At 33.7% G+C, this 17336-nt stretch overlaps 1 long non-coding RNA gene across 1 annotated transcript; it reads left to right on the top strand.

The window, feature by feature from the left end:
• Positions 1 to 12337: 12337 nt before the first annotated feature.
• On the top strand, positions 12338 to 16617 carry LOC120184325. Its single transcript, XR_005522008.1, has 3 exons — positions 12338 to 12429; positions 12471 to 12610; positions 16607 to 16617. It is a non-coding gene; the product is annotated as an uncharacterized LOC120184325 (long non-coding RNA).
• Positions 16618 to 17336: the final 719 nt, after the last annotated feature.

Genomic DNA, 17336 nt, shown 5'->3' with positions numbered 1-17336 from the left:
TAAAATGATAGAATCATGTGTGATTATGATATGTGTAGATATAATGCTAAACTTTTTTTAAATTTTTAATTGCCTTTATTATATTGAATAATAAGAGCTTTAATGAAATGGGGTTGGTTTGTCAATCACAAAGATTTAGTATCTTTGACCGATTGGTGGCAACATTGATATGTAGGATTTGGAATATAATGGAAAGTAGATTTTCATGCATTAATTTTATTTCACCAAACTTAAGTAAGATGGATGTAATTTAAAAAAAATAAATACACGGATTAAGCAATCTCATGGTTAAAAGAATAGTTATTATTCTTAAAAGTTTCGGGTTCGAACACTAGTGATTACTCATGATATTTAAACACTCATTATCAAATAGTTGAGAGTCTTTAGAACTTATATTATCACTTGTAAACGTCCTAAATTAATCAAAAAGGTTTTAAAACTTAACTTGATGATAGAATAATTGTTATTCTTAGAAGTATCGGGTTCGAACTCTAGTGATTGCTTATGATATTATCACGTGTAAACGTCCTAAATTAATCAAAAAGGTTTTAAAACTTAACTTGATGATATGATTATAAATGAGACGAGACAGATTTCGAGTAAGTTTTTTTGTGTATTTAAGGTTTAAGTTCGAGTTTGAGGCTTGAATCGAGTTAAGTTTAAGATTTTTTTTTCATTTCAAGCATTTTCAAGGTTTACGAGCTTCAGTTCATGATTTCGAGTTCGAGTCGAGCTTAAAAATTTTAGGCTCATGAGTTTTCAAGTCGAGTAAAGCTATATTCTAGAGTTTTCAAGTTGAGTAAAGCTATATGCTAGAGTTTTCGAGTCAAATCGAACTTAACAATACTCAAACTTTACATGACTCATTTACAACCCTACTTAAAGAGATGTATAAAATAAAAAATAGGATAAATGAAAATAAAAAATAAAATAATATTAAATTTACAAGATATTTTACTTGAAATCAAAATAAGTCATCTACCATTATGAAAATGGGCCAATTTAACCATAAAAGAGAGTGAGAAAGAACAAAAGCAAGCAAAGACAAACACAAAGAGACAAGAACATTCATCCTCTCAATTAATGTAACCTGCAAGTGTATGTGTGTCCCATTGATAAGATGTTGGGTACAAATTTATCTCTCTCTAGGGGATGGAACAGTACCTGTGATGTTGAGTTTTGTGGCACCTGACTGGGTGTGGCAAAAGAATAAGTGACGTTGGTAGGTGGATAGAATAATCCAGCTACTCATCCTACCTAGGCATGTTTCATATTGATTATGCCAAACCAAAAACCCCTCCTCAATAATTATGACCAGGGCTCCACCGCCAATCGGACCCGTTCATCGATAAGTGTGACATATAATATATGACATGGTCTTAAAATTTAAATATTATGATTCAATTTTTAAAAGCGTTTGAAGAATAATATTTTTTAAATAAAATGTCATAATAATAAAGTTGTTTTGTGACGTGCCTTATTTTTATATGCTTGATTTTTTTAAATTTTTTATAAAAATATAATCATGATGTGATAAAGCTCGATAATTTATAATTTAATCTTATTATAAAATATTTTAAAATTCTCATTTAAAAAAATAGTATAATACCTCTCCATCTTTAAGACGGATATGCCTCCAACCATCCTATATCTTCTTTTTGCCTATAAAGACTAGGGCCAGCACTTGGAGAAGGGACCCTAGTCATAATGCAAATTCATAATCCTATTCTTTTGATTTTAGAATTTATTTAAATTTGCTAAACATCTTTTTAGTTTGCTGTTTTGCATGCTTGGCCATTTTAAAAATACTATTAATTATAAGTTGGTTTCCACTAATCCCTTTGACTACTAAAGCTGTTAGATTTACAATCTTCTTTAAATGATTACATTATTTCACCATGAACAGAACATTTGCTTTTAATCATTACGAGAGATGCATGCAATGAAATTTAAGTATAAACTCTTTACTTCGCTACCTCACTAAATCTCTTAGTAGATTTGCTTGCTTAACCTAATTGTTAAGTTGGGTCCCGGGAGTAAGAGGCAATATGAGTATACCTTCACAAATGATATATGATCGGATCTACCGGTTTGAATAGATAGCCGGACTTTAGACAACATATCTTATCGTAATTAGGGTGGGATCCAAAAGAAAAGGCAAGTGGGATGTGTGGAAACAGGAACCGTGTCCATGATGGTGAAGTGAACACACTGACCAAGCAACTTGTGGCCATCAAATTGGACAGATGATGAAAGATGCGGCATGAGTTCCCCGGACAAAACCACACATGTTGAACTCGAACGACCAAACTTTTAGCATTTGCTCATATGTTAATTGACGGGGAGTGTAACAACCTAGACTAGTACGACACTTAGTCGACCGATGTAGGATGCCACATGGAACCATCGGAGTGGCTGACCAACACCTTACTCTTTTCTTGTACTATAAAACGACCATTTCCACAAATAAAATATTCATGAAATAAAATAATTTAAAACTTTATACCGAGGAGCTCCCAAAATAAATATTTACAATCAAAATATTACAGAGCGACTCTTAATAAAATTTACGACTCAATTGATACAACAGAGTTTATAAAATATACGTGCCCTTCAAAAACTACTGAGACGTACTCTAAATATGAATTGGGTATGGACCTTAATCTATCTACTGCTCCTCGAATTCTTGATCTACTGATCTGCCCATGGAAAACAATTCGAAGGCTGAGCTAACTAGCTCAACGCCACACTAACAACTAAAACTTTGTCACTGAAATGCTCAAGCTATCAAGTATACTGCTATCTGGTCTTCTAGTATGTTCTGTTCTGCTTTAGTGAGTATACTCGTATACTCACTCTCTATTCTATGGTAGACATCATTGTGTGGTTGAGGGTTTTGCTTCTCGGAGCTCACACACCCCTGTAATATACCAAGAATGTGGCCCCCAGAATCTCTGCATCGGACATCACACTCTCGACTAGCTCACTCCTTGAGTGACGGACCTTACGCCCAAACTAGCCAGCTTAAAGTGCATTGCGCACTCCCTAAGGATATCTGGACTTAATATATACTTTCGAATTTGCTATCTTTTCTAAAGGAACTCATGTGTCCTAGTCGTTTTCCTGAGAGTTCAAACAAGACAAGTCTTATTTCACCCTACTTTATTCTCGTTTCTACGTTTGAATTAAACATCATTAATGTTATCACTTAAAGTATTATGTGAGGAAATACTGAAGTGTTAGGGTATCTTGAGTCTAATTCCCTTAAAACTAACATTTTTACCCAAAACAGACTGAAAGTATCGATACTAGCCCAAGAGTATCGATACTCCTGCAAAAGTTTCTATACTTTATATAAGTACCGATACTTTTAAACATTTAGCTATGCCCAGTTTTGAAACATTTTGGAAGTTGAAACTATGAACCAAAGTTTCAATACTCTTGAAAGAGTATCAATACTCTTGTCCAGAAATTCACAAATTTGTCGAAAACGAAGAACAAGTATCGATATTATCCCTATAGTATCGATACTTTACCTGCAGAAGTCATAAAACACATACAAAAATACTATATTTCAATCTCAAAGACCCTAGTGAGATCCCCAAACATTATTTAAAGTCTTATGTGATTACAAGGAGCATAATAAGGCTTTATATAATGCTTATAATATAAATCATATAATCTACCATTAACATATAACTCTAATCTTTATAACTTACTCTCAAGCTAGAACTCATTTCTAATGATCACTAGAAATATGGAAGAGTTGATAGTGTGTTACATTATTTCTTGCTTGCTAGAAACTCTCTCAAGTTAACCAATGGGCAACTTCTCTTTTCCTCTTACTTTAGAGTTTTCTCCCAACTCCCTTACTAAACAAAGATAAGAAAAGGGTTTACTAAACTAACTAAGTTCTTGGATTAAAGCTTAAGATGCTCTAGGTAACTTGAATACACTATAAACAAGCTCGAATTCATGGATCCCCTTAATTTTCATAAAACCCATTTTTGAAAAAAAATTCTAAAACTTACAAAATGGAACTTAAAACAAAGCTTGAAAGATTGAGGAAAACATTCTTACATTGGCTATAACAAACTAAGCTTAGAATACTTGAAACTTGGATCTTGAAAGGAAAAAGAAATAGAAACTAATAGGAGGAGGAAGAAGAAGAGTGAGTGAGATATTATGGGCAGTTTGATTACGTGAAATGATATAAAAAGAGGGGGAAAGTTTTCGGCTTTAATAAAAAGGGTAAATTACACTTTATGTCATTCTTCTATTTACTTATTTTTAAAAACATCATTTTCATATAACTATTGGCCCAACCTAAGCCCAATACTCTTAAGAATTGGTCTAAAATTGGCTTGGAAAATCTATTGGGCTCTACTAACGGGTCTCGGGTTGACCGAAACTACTAACCTAAAATTTGGGGCATTACAAATCTCTCCTCCTAATAGGAAATTTTGTCCTCAAAATTTCAACAAAGTATCTACGAAAAATCTCAACCACTAGAACATCTAATTCTAAAGGTTGAATGCTAGTTTGACTATGGTGATTACTGGAATAGGGAACAATGTAGGTTACATGAGATCTCATTAGTTGCATCATCTTTTTCTCTAGCTCTAATCGCAAACTGACGGGCTGCAACTCTAGGCTCCCCGCTGGCTCAGGGTTGTATGACATCTCTACGAGTCTGACCAAAAGAACTCTCTCATCTTTGGAATTCTCTACATCTCTGAACTGTAAGAGCTTACTGTTGGGTCGAAACTGGAGCTACATTATGAGTTTTTGGACAATCTTAGAGAAAATGATCAAGGGATCCACAAGGGTAACAACCTTTAGACCCAACCCTACAGGCTCTTAAGTGCCTCATACCATAAAGGGAACAATAAGGATATGAATACGCTCTCGGTGATCCTCTAACACTAGCTACCGATGCATTATACAAAAGTCACCAAAGCTAACTGGTCCTACTCCCTCCTCCACTTACTCTTTGAACTGGTCAGGTAAACTGACATGTCGGGGCTCTCTTAGACTCTCGAGATTCTCTCGACCTCTTGGATGGTTGGGATAGTTCTACTAACCCAACCACTTCTCTACCTTTACCTCAAGTGGCACCCTCTTCTGCTGCTCTCTTTCCCACAACTCTCTCTACACCCTTTGCTTGATGAACTAACTCGGTAAAAACTTTCAATGGATTGACGACTAAATGAGTGAGGATGTCTAGTCAGAGACCCTCTTTGAACTTCATGTAGCGTTGATATTCTGAGGAAACCAACTAAACAAATTGATCTCTCATTGCATCCATATGGGCCTCCTTGACATACTTTTGACAGAACTCCTCTAAGAATCAGTCCTAAGTAGGTCGTTTAGGCTCTAACGACATCTCCACTATCTCTCACCAGTCTATCGCATCACCTTCCAACATGGAGATTACACACTCTAGCATACCCTATGGAGTGAGATGCAACTAACGAAGAGTCCTTAGGGTTTTTCTTAACCATTGGTCTGCTACTACGGGATCATTATCTTTTGACCCAAAGAACTAAGTGGTTCGATACCTCCGGAGCCTTTCTACTGGTGTTTCCTAAGACGTTATAACTGGAGAAACGGGCTGGGCTGGCTGAACATGCATTGTAGGAAGGGCTCTAGTTGTACGGTCCAAGGTATCGGTCAGGTTTCTAAAGAAGTTTGCCTCATCTACCACTGCACATTCGGGCTCATCAAACTTTGTGTCTGTGATGAACTCATCTCCTAAATCACCTACTAAAGAAGCTTTATTCTCCTCCCTACCCTATCTGCTACGATTTGGGCACTTATCCATCTCTAGAATTCTGAAATTAAGAGGAAACGAGGAATTACTACTACTGCAGATACAGAAGTACGACATAACATTGTAAGACATGTATACTCATAAACTCTTTTATCAACACTGACTTGTTGACCATAGGAACATTAAATCTAACGCTCTGATGCCACTAAATGTAACACTCTATATTAGTATGACACACAGTCAACCAATGTAGGATGCCACAAGGAACCACCGGAGAGTGGTTGACCAACACCTTACTCTTTTCTTGTATTATAAAACGATCATTTCCACAAATAAAACATTCATGAAATAATATAATTTAAAATTTTATATCAGTGAGCTCCCAAAATAAATATTTACAATCAAAATATTACAGATTGACTCTTAATAAAATTTATGAGTCAACTGATACAACAAGGTTTATAAATGTACATGCCCTTTAAAAACTACTGAGATGTACTCTGAATCTGCACTGAGTCTGGACCTTGACCTATTTACTGCTCCTCGAACTCTCAATCTAATGACCTGCCCACGGAAAACAATCCGAAGTTAGCTCAGCGCCACACTAACAACTAAAACATACTAAAAGTTTATCACTGAAATGCTCAAGCTATCAAGTTTACTGCTATATAGTCTACTAGTCTGTTATATTTTTCTTTAGTGAGCATACTTGTATACTCACTTTATATTCTATGGTAGACATCATGGTGTGGCTTAGGGTTCTACATCTCGGAGCTCATACACCCCTCTAGTTTACCGAGAATATGGCCCTCGAAATCTCTACATCTAACACCACTTTCTCGACTAGCCAACTCCTTGAGTGTCAGACCTTGCACCCAAACTAGTCAACTTAAAGTGCCTTGCACACTTCCTAAGTATATCCGAACTGAATATATACTTTCTACTATGCCATATTTTCTAAAGGAACTCGGGTGTCCTAGTCGTTTTCTCAAGCATTCAAACAATGCTAATCTTATTTCACCATACTTTATTCTCATTTCTACATTTGAATTAAACATCATTAATGTTCTCACTTGAAGTCTTATGTGAGGAAACACTAAAGTGTTGGGGTACCTTGAGTCTAATTCCCTTAAAAACTGACCTTTTTGTCCAAAACAAACTGAAAGTATCGATACTAGCCCAAGAGTATCAATACTCTTGCAAAAGTTTTGATACTTTATATAAGTACCGACACTTTTAAACATTTAGTTATGCCCAATTTCGAAACTTTTTGGGAGTTGAAACTATGAACCAAAGTTTCAATACTCTTGAAAGAGTATCGATACTCTTGTCTAGAAATTCATAAATTTGCCGAAAATGAAGAACAAGTATCGATACTATCCCTATAGTATCGATATTATCCCTATAGTATCGATACTCTACCTGCAAAAGTCATAAAACACATATGAAAATACTATATTTCAATCCCAAAGACCCTAGTGAGATCCCCAAACATTATTTAAAGTCTTATGTGATTACAAGGAGCATAATAAGGCTTTATATCATGCTTATAATATAAATCATGTAATCTACCATTAACATATAACTCTAACCTTCATAACTTACTCTCAAGCTATAACTCATTTCTAATGATCACTAGAAATATGAAAGAGTTGATAGTGTGTTACCGTGCTTCTTGCTTGCTATAAACTCTCTCAAGTTAACCAAGGAGTAACTTCTCTTTCCCACTTACTTTAGAGTTTTCTCCCACCTCCCTTACTAAACAAAGACAAGAAAAGGGGTTACTAAACTAACTAAGTTCTTGGATTAAAACTTAAGATGCTCTAGGTAACTTGAATACACTATAACCAAGCTTGGATTCATGGATCCCCTTAATTTTCATAAAACCCATTTTTGAAAAAAAATCTAAAACTTACAAAATGAAACTTAAAACAAAGCTTGAAGGATTGAGGAAAACATTCTTACATTGGCTATAACAAACTAAGCTTAGAATACTTAAAACTTGGCTCTTGAAAGAAAGAAAAAATAGAAACTAATGGAATGAGAAAGAAGAAGAGTGGGTGAGATATTATAGGGAGTTTGGTTACGTGGAATGATATAAAAAGAGTGGAAAAGCTTTCAGCTTTAACAAAAAGGATAAACTACACTTTAGGTCATTATATTATTTACTTACTTTTAAAAACACCACTTTCCTATAACTATTGGGCCAACCTGAGCCCAATACTCTTAAAAATTGGTCTAAAATTGGCTTGGAAAATCTAATGGGCTCTACTAACGGGTCTCGGGTTGACCGAAACTACTAACCCGGAATACGGGGCATTAAAGGGAGGATTTGGCCCAATGGGAGTGATTGCCTCTCCATTATAGCTTAAATATATAATAAGTGTCCAAATTATAGTGTTTTTCACGAATATGCGTTTACATTATTTTTTTAATGTTCCCGGTGTCTGACGTTACAAGTATTACCACTTTAGGTGCTCGGACCGTCAACGGTGTTAATTTCCTCCGTTAAGTGACATATGTCAAAATCTAGTAATTTTGAAATTTATTTTTTAAAAAAATATTATTATATTTATAAAAACTCTAATTTAAGACAAAAAAACTCCAAAATCCCTAAAATTCCTAAATCCTAGCCTAACCTGCCACCGTTGCCCTTTCCGACCACGACCACTGCCAACGACGTAGCCCCTGTCATCCTCATGGTCATATGTCCACGTAGTTGCCGTCAATTGATTGTCGGAATCGCGTGAGATCATGATTTTCATCCTAGGGTTCGCAGGGTATAAAACTTTGATTCACCATCAATCGGTCGTCAATCAGTCACGATTTGATAGGGGTTTTCGTCGCTGGGGGAAGTTGAGGTCAAGTGGAGCTTCATTTAGGACAAGGGGCAGTGGTCAGCGTGGTTTTAGAGGTTGAAATTAATATTTTCAAAGTTTTGGTGTTATTTTTTAATTTTCTATTTTTTGTTTAAAAATATATATAATTTCAAATTTTAAAGAAAAATTTTAAAATTACCAATTTAATGGAGGAAATTAACACGGCTAGCGACCTAGACACCTAAAGTGGTAACGTTTGTAACGTTATGCACCGAGATCATTCAAAAAATAATTTAGGCACTTATTCGTAAAAAAACACTATAGTTTGATCCCTTATTTTATAATTAAGCCTTCCATTTTCAAAAACCATCCACACAAATTGAAGCCGAAAAGTGGAACAATAAAGGGGTCCTCAAAACCAACTCATGTCATTTCCATTGCCAAGTTGAAAGCATAGCAACGAAGAAGAAAAGAATATGGAACTTTTAATTGTCCGTTGGCTTCATGTCCCGACACTCCGGCAATGATACAGCATAACGACGAGGACTCGTGGTTGTGCCGGGCCGGTGGGGCATGGGTACCCGGTTGGGGTAGGGAGGTGGCCATAACTCTTAATATAAAGTCAAATTAATATAGCAAAAACCTTCACTTTTTTACTCCAAAATCTCATCTAATCATACCCAGCAAAGCAAAATGTTTTAATTTAGGGTAAAATAAACCTTTAGATCATTCAATTATAAGGGTTATTTTTCTTCTAGAAATTATAATTTAGTCACTCAATTAAAATATTATTACAAATAAGTCACTAATCGTAAAATATTAGATGGAATAGTAATGTGACATGATATAATACTCATTCCGTCCCATAATTTGTGTCATATATTAACTATACACATAGTTTTTGGTAGGCATGGGCACGGATCGAAATAAAATCCGAACTCAGCCTGACCCGACTAGAAATAATAATAAAAATATTATTTTTATTCAATAAATGAATAAAAATAAGAATTTAATTGAAAAAAATAATATATAGATGGGTATTATTATAATTATCTCTAAATATATAAGGTAAATTATTTTTTTCGGGTCGGGTTGGGTATTTTTCACCCCAAACCCGAGCCCTACCCAACTCGAACATTACCTATAAAAAACTCGACCCGACTCGACCCAAATAAAAAAACTGACCCGATCAAATCGGGTCAGGTCGAAACCCCTTTAGCTTCAAGTTCCATGCCCATCCCTAGTTTTAGGAGGTATATTTTACTAAGGGAAATGACAAAATTATCCTTAAAAAGATGATTGATAGAGCTAACTGATTTATTTTTGTAAGTGTAAAAAAGTGATACATATATGGGTAGAAAAAAATATGAGTATTGTTATTTATTAACTTTTTTAATAATACATTTTAAATGGGAACATTTTATAAACCAAAAAGACACTTTTAACGCGATAGGGGAAGTAATAGTTTTAGTCCCAAAACTTATAGGTTCTATCAATATGGTATTGATTCAAATCAGTTTAATTAATTTAATCTTTTTTTCTCTCAAAGCGTTTGTTCTTCTCCATAAAATTTATATTATTTTTATGGTATAATAACAATTTAACATTAACTTGTTGTTTTATGAAAGAACAAAATTATTTTTAAATATGAAAGATTATTTTATTGACTGAAATATTATAAACTTGAAGAATAAAATTATTGTTATATCAAATTACATTAGACACGTCTATTTCAAATTTAACAATCACTAAATTATTTGTAAAAATATTTTAATTAAGTCACTAAATCGTAACTTAAGAAGATAATCTATTTATAATTGAATTATTAACTAAATGACCTAAAATGTATTTTACCCTTTAATTTAATGAAGTAAACCCAAAATGTATGGTATAAAAACGAATGCGGGGGGAGCAAGCCTCATGGCCATATGCCCAGATTCCTCTCCTTTTTTAAATTATTAGTAAATTAGCTGACTCTATTCCCATATGTAATGGGGTAAGGGGGAGGTAAGATAGTAGGTTACTCCCAATGCCAGGTTGAGAGCAGCTTCCGCGGGAGACTTCCAATTATGAATTGCCCACCGTGAAATTTAATCTCACGACCACAAGGTTAAGAGCCTTATGTTTTACCAACTAAGCTGGACAGACAATTATTAGTATTATTAGTCATTTTACATAATCAAACTCAAAGCCCTACACGACACCCGACAGCAATATCAATGTCGCATTTAGAGGAAGCTGATATTTTATTATTATTAAAATACACTTATAAAAATCACTGAATTCGGTGATCTACATATGCATATACGTGCATTCAATATTGGCCTTGGAAACCAAATTGAAATGACAGGCTACATGTGTGTATTTAACTCCAACATGGATCAAATCTTTACTTAAATTATCTTTTACAGTATTGAATTGATTTAAGTTATGGCAATCACATGCAATGGGACGGCAACGGGTCGGATTACGTTGATTTTTTTTGTCAAAATTCGATCTGATTTTAAAATATATATCTTCCACTCAATTATATATTCTCCATCCAGTTCAATCCGACATGAAAAATATATATTATACACCCTACTCTGACCTGATTCAAATTTTCGGAGTATAAATCCAGTCTGATTCGATATAAAATAAGTACTTCATTAAAAATAATAATAAATTTTTTTAATGACATTACATGAACCTAATCTTACACGACCTCACTACCTTAAAAACCACGACCCAATTTGACCCAAACCTATTTTTTTAAAAAAAAACTGACCTTATCAAATCGGATCGGGTCGAAACCGTCGATTTCAAATTAAATTACTATCCCTACATGGTATGCTGCTGCTACGAGTCAACTTGGGTCAATAATTGGCAGCCCCAATCTCGATTCGGTCCGGGACGGATCACATACTGACGGATCAAAAGGAAAAAGTAGAATAAACATTGGCCCTTTGATTAAGGCCTCATGCCAGCCAATGGACAAATGCAAAATACACAATTTAGCAAAAGATCCGATGGCTGCCGGAGGCGATCACCGTTGTAAATACGAATAGACATTTGATCTAATTTGATTTAATGAGATCAAGTTTTTTTCTTTCAGAATTTGAGTTTCAGCCGGTTGGTTTTTTGAAACATAAGGTCGAGTCGAATTTTAGGATTAAAATATTCGATCCGATACTAAAGATATAATATAGTTAATCTTTATATATTTATGAATAGTTGTTACCTAATAAAAAATAATTATATATATTTGTGTTGGGACCGTCCCAGAACAGGGACGAAAGGGTGTAAATATCCATTGTTCGAAAGATGCTTGCAATGGATAGGCAGACTAGCGTTCGCCATGTCTATCGGGAAACCAACCAAGTAGCTGATAAGCTTGCGGCTATAGCAAGGGGAAAACCAGTTGGAGTTGTCCACTATCGAAGTAAAACTTAATACGTTTAATACCTAAACTACCGATTTAGGTTAATTTTACTACTTAAACTTTTAATTTTGGTTTAATTTTAAGAAAACGTAGAACATTTTCGATCTTTATGGATCGACATCGTTTTTGTTACGACAACTCGAAAATTGCGAGGGGTTACTACAGTACAGACAACTTGGCCTAATTCAAACAAATGGAAACCAAGTACCATTTTTTTTATTCAACACAAAAGCAAATACACATGATAGGTGTAAGCGATGCATTCCCAGCAGCATTTATGTTTAACAAAACCTACCTAAAGCCCCATACAAGCTATCTAGCTAGCTACCTCGTATGCATCTCTTACATCCCGTAATTCAACACTACTTTAGTCCTAAAAACACAAGGTAAAAAAAAAAAACATGCAGGGTACACGTGTTTAAACAAAGGAAAAGAAAGAAGGTTTTTTTTTCTAAAGTAAAATCGGACCGCTACCCTCAATTCCCCGCGATGCAACGATGCTGCTCTCCCGGTTCTGCCTCTTTCACCGAGCTAGAAACTCAGGAGAGCGCAATTGCAAAGCCTTGTTTGTTTCCTTTCTGCTAATCGTTTTCACCAGTAATGACAAAAGAACCGTCGGTCGTCGCGCCACCGACAACCACCGCCGTCGCTTCCGTTGTGTTCACGGCCGATACCGACACATCGTCGCAGGTTGCCGGTAACCATCGTTGAGTTTAATCAGGGTCTGAACTCTGTAAAGCTATATGTGTAGAATAGTTTTAGTGAAGAAAAGATTGGATATAGGCGTGAGGGGACATGATGGGTCGTATATAAAGGCCACAACCTAGCTTTTTTTGCTTTGCTTTTCTTTTTTCTTTTTTGGTTAATTTAATTAAAATGTTTTTCGAGTAAAATTTTTGATTTTTGGAGTTGGGTTAAAGGCATGTTTGTGGGGAAATGCAAACAACTCCACTAACTCGATTTCCAAGGCTCTTGGAGTTTTCGTATTATTCTCATTGACGAGATAAAAAGTGGGAATATCATATCGAGTCTGATTTGAATTTTTTATTTATTTACTTTAATTAAATTTAAATATGAAGGTGGTTTGTTAACTGCCATTTTAGGGTTTTTCGTCAAGGGCAGATGCTGTGGGGTCAAGAAAAAAATGTGAAATTTATTTTAATATGTTAAGTAAAATGGAAAAAATAAATTTTTTTATATACCCATTACTTTTTAAAAATATTAAATATTAAATTTTATTCTTAAATTTCTGGATCAATTATTATTCTTTTATATATATATATATATATATATATATATATATATAGATAGATAGATTAACAATGGTCTCAATCACTCAGCTCAAGATAAATAAAAGTGTTGACGGCCAACTTTTTAGTTTTATTACCCTATTATTGACAGTAGGGTAAAAGTAGTCTACTTTGCTCAGTCATTGCCTTGCTTGCTGTGCATCAATAGCAATGGCACAACCCACCAGTTCTATCAATAGCAATGGCACAACCCACCAGTTCTATCAATAGAAATGGCACAACCCACCAGTTCTATCAATAGCAATGCCACAACCCACCAGTTCTATCAATAGCAATGCCAATGGCACAACCCACCAGTTCTGTTGCACTTGAAATACGAATATATGGTAGATTATGCATTTAGTACCTAAGCTATTAATTTTGATCCGTTTAGTACCTAATTTTTTTATTTTTCAAAACAACCCACCAGTTCTGTTGCACTTGAAATACGAATATAGGATAAATTATGCATTAGTACCTAAGTTATTAATTTTGATCGATTTAGTACTTAATTTTTTTATTTTTCAAAACTATACTTAAAATTTAGTTTTTGTTTTATTTTAGTACTCTTGTACAAAATAAAACGTTAAGTTTTGGGGAAAATGGAAGTTTGGTTACTAAAAATGACGAAAACTAATAGTTTATGTACTAAATGCATTAAGCTTTTAACGATGGGTACTAAAATGAAATAAAAACTAAATATTAGATATGATTTTGAAAAAATTAAAATTTAAATACTATGCCTAGTTTAACCAAATATATATGTATATATTGACATCTCAATTTGTGTGATGCATTTAGAGATAGTAAGAAATATGTGTATTAATTTTAGATAAATTTGTATTAATTTATTTTAAAATTTGATTGGATTCAAATTTAGGGAGCACACATCCTCTCTAGTGGTTGTTCCCATTTTGAAATCTAATTTTTTTTCGACTAGTTATTTATTTTATTGGTTATGCCCATCCCATACGAAAATTTTATGTTATTAATACAAAATACTTTTGGATATGTGACTGATCCTCTATCATAATAATTATAAAGAACATATTAAATGAAACCTCTTGTATTAAGATTTAAACCATGGCATTTTTCTCGAATGAACAGTTTTTCAGTTGACAATGGGTGTTCAGAATTTTAGGGTTTAAAAGATGCCAATCGTAGGCAAAAAGAAGAATTAAATGGAACACCTTTTGCATTTTGGTCTCAGTTTTTGGTTCAGAAATGGACCGACTTTAGATCTAACTAGTGTATTCGACTTCAAAACAAAATCATTAGTATTGGTTGGGTTAAGATTCTGTTCTGTAAGATTGTTGACTTTAATACACCATTAGTCAGCAGCTCATGTTTTTTTTTAATAATCTATGGTGATTACAAAGTAGTATATGTTTTGAATGCTCTTAACCATTTGACAATAAACGCTCAATCACCTTGTTGTAGTCTATAGTGCCCGAACCCGTGACCTTTAGGAACAACAACAATTTTTTTAACCATTGAAGTAAGTTGGTTTGTGTCAGCTCATGTTTGAGCCACAGTTCTCTCTTTACTTTTATAGAACCCTAATAATTAAGATTTTTTATATTAAATCCATGTTCAAAAGACCGTTTTTAATCATCGTATCAATAACATAAGATTAATAAACTTATGATGTAATTGAGTGGATTCACTAGTTAAAAATACATGTAATTAATCATTGATGTTCGCCAACAGGTGTTGGTACAAGTGGTTTGAATTCAATAATTTGAGCTTGTAAGTTCAAATTCAAATCCTACCACCGTCACTTTTGGTGAACAATCTGTAAATTCTTATATGGATCCCAATTTTATCTTAAGTATGCCCTGACGCTGGACTGAGGAAGTCACCCTTAATCTAAACTTTTTTAACCAAAAAAATTAATCAAAGATGTTCATTAAATATGACCAATTGAACATAAATATGACGAGTAATGAGATTTATTTTTCATTTAGATTGAATAATATCAAAGATCAACTTTTAAGAATAAAAGAGTGGTAATCACGTACTAAATTAAAGAATTCCCAACTAATACAAAACTAGGTATAAAAAAAATGGATGTCCCTTGTTCTCATATGTAATGGGGTAAGTGGGAGGTAAGATAGTAGGCTACTCCCAACACTAGGTTGAGAGTAACTTCCGTAGGAGACCTCCAAATTATGAAATGCCCTCTATGAGACTCGATCCCACGACCTCAAGGTTAAGAACCTTGTGCTCTACCAACTGAGCTGGATAATCATTTCCTAATACAAAACTATGTATCTTTTTTAAAAACAATGTAAAAGTAGGAGGAAAAGGATGAATCATACCACACCTTTTTATATTTGTCAAATCCCAGTAGGGCACACAGTGACTTGAATTTCAAGAAAATAATTGTAAAAGTGGCTGTCCATTCACGGCGGTGGGACAAGAACACACCATTTCAAAGCTTGATGGAAGAAGAAACGACAAGAAAAACTCGTGGTGTACTCGGAGATTTTTAATAGGGTTTAATATATATATATATATATATATATCAAGTTAAGATGATTATAAAATTGTATTCATTCGAAATATTATTAATCATTTGATAATGAACGTTCAATCATCTTGTTGTAGTCGTTGGTGTACATATATATATCAAGTTAAGATGATTATAAAATTGTATTCATTCGAAATATTATTAATCATTTGATAATGAACGTTCAATCATCTTGTTGTAGTCGTTGGTGTTTGAACCCTTGACCTTTATAGAAACAACAACGATTCCTTTAACCACTGAGATAAATTAGTAAGTTGATTCGTGTAAGTTTTAGTACATAGAGTAATGCGTTTAGGGTTGGTTGCGCATTGCTTGTAATTTATAATGTATTTATTCTGTCATGTAGTAATTTTTTTCTTAATTTTTTTTACGTAATATATATAGTTATTATTTTATAATCAATCACTCATTATTATTCACAACACATATTTTATTTAAAGATTTGATCACGAGAAAAATGAAAAATACAAGTGGGGATAATGAAAGGTTTGGCTGTATTGCGAAGTCAGCGGTGAGATTGTGGTTTCACCTTTTGTGATCGGCCCTGCCGGCCATTTATCGACACTTCCTTCGAAAAGCTTTCCCTATGAGATTGGTGATAAGGATGAATTTGAACATAAAAAATTTCAGGAGGATAAAAACAGATTTTAATAAAATATTAAAAAAAATTAAAATATATAATAATTTTAAATTTATAGGAGTTGATTGTCCCATTCACCCCTTGGTGCATCTCCGAATATATACATTCATTTAGGCCACCGTATTATGAAGTGTCTCTTTCATCTTGCGGCCAGCAGGCTAGCGAAAGCGAAATTGTGTTGGATTTTATTAATAATGGAAGAAATTAAAATTACAAAGTATCAAAATATATACATAATTTTGGAGACAATAGTCATCAAAATACTCATACAAAAAAAAAATTAAATTGAAGTTACGAAGAAAAATAAAATATTTCAATGAAAATACGATCAACATCAAAATCCAATAACCTTCATAAAAGCTTATTGTCTCTGTCGAATGAGACACTTAACTAAGTGATAAAGGAGTGGAGAGCGAACCAAATTATATGGAGCTGTTTCGCTATACAATCTAATTACATCGACAAGCAATCTTTTACCAAATGAAGGGATCTGACTATACGTGACCACCAACTAACCAATGAGAAAATAAATGTCGTGATAGATTTTGTGCGAGAACCAAAACGACCGCAAAAGGTATGCGAAAAACGTACCAAAAAGCATGAGGATCATGCCACAAGAGCAGAGAAAACACGTGCCATAAGAGCAGAGAAAAATCATGTCACAAGGACAGAGAATCTTATTCAAAATTAAAAAGACTCAAGCAAAAAAGATAAAAAGACATAATATAAAAATACAAGAGAACTAATAGTCACAGGCGGTCGACAACCAACATTAAGATTGGTGCCGTTGCCGGCTAAATAAAAATCGAAGAGAAAGAAGAAAAGACACAAAAAATATTGAAAGAAAACTAGATTGAAAGA

Source organism: Hibiscus syriacus, unplaced genomic scaffold (assembly GCF_006381635.1).
Source record: "Hibiscus syriacus cultivar Baekdansim isolate YM2019G1 unplaced genomic scaffold, ASM638163v2 tig00112864_pilon, whole genome shotgun sequence".
In the NCBI taxonomy this organism is placed as follows: domain Eukaryota; kingdom Viridiplantae; phylum Streptophyta; class Magnoliopsida; order Malvales; family Malvaceae; genus Hibiscus; species Hibiscus syriacus.
The sequence above is the reverse complement of the archived record's forward strand: the minus strand, read 5'-3'. Positions and strand labels throughout refer to the sequence as shown.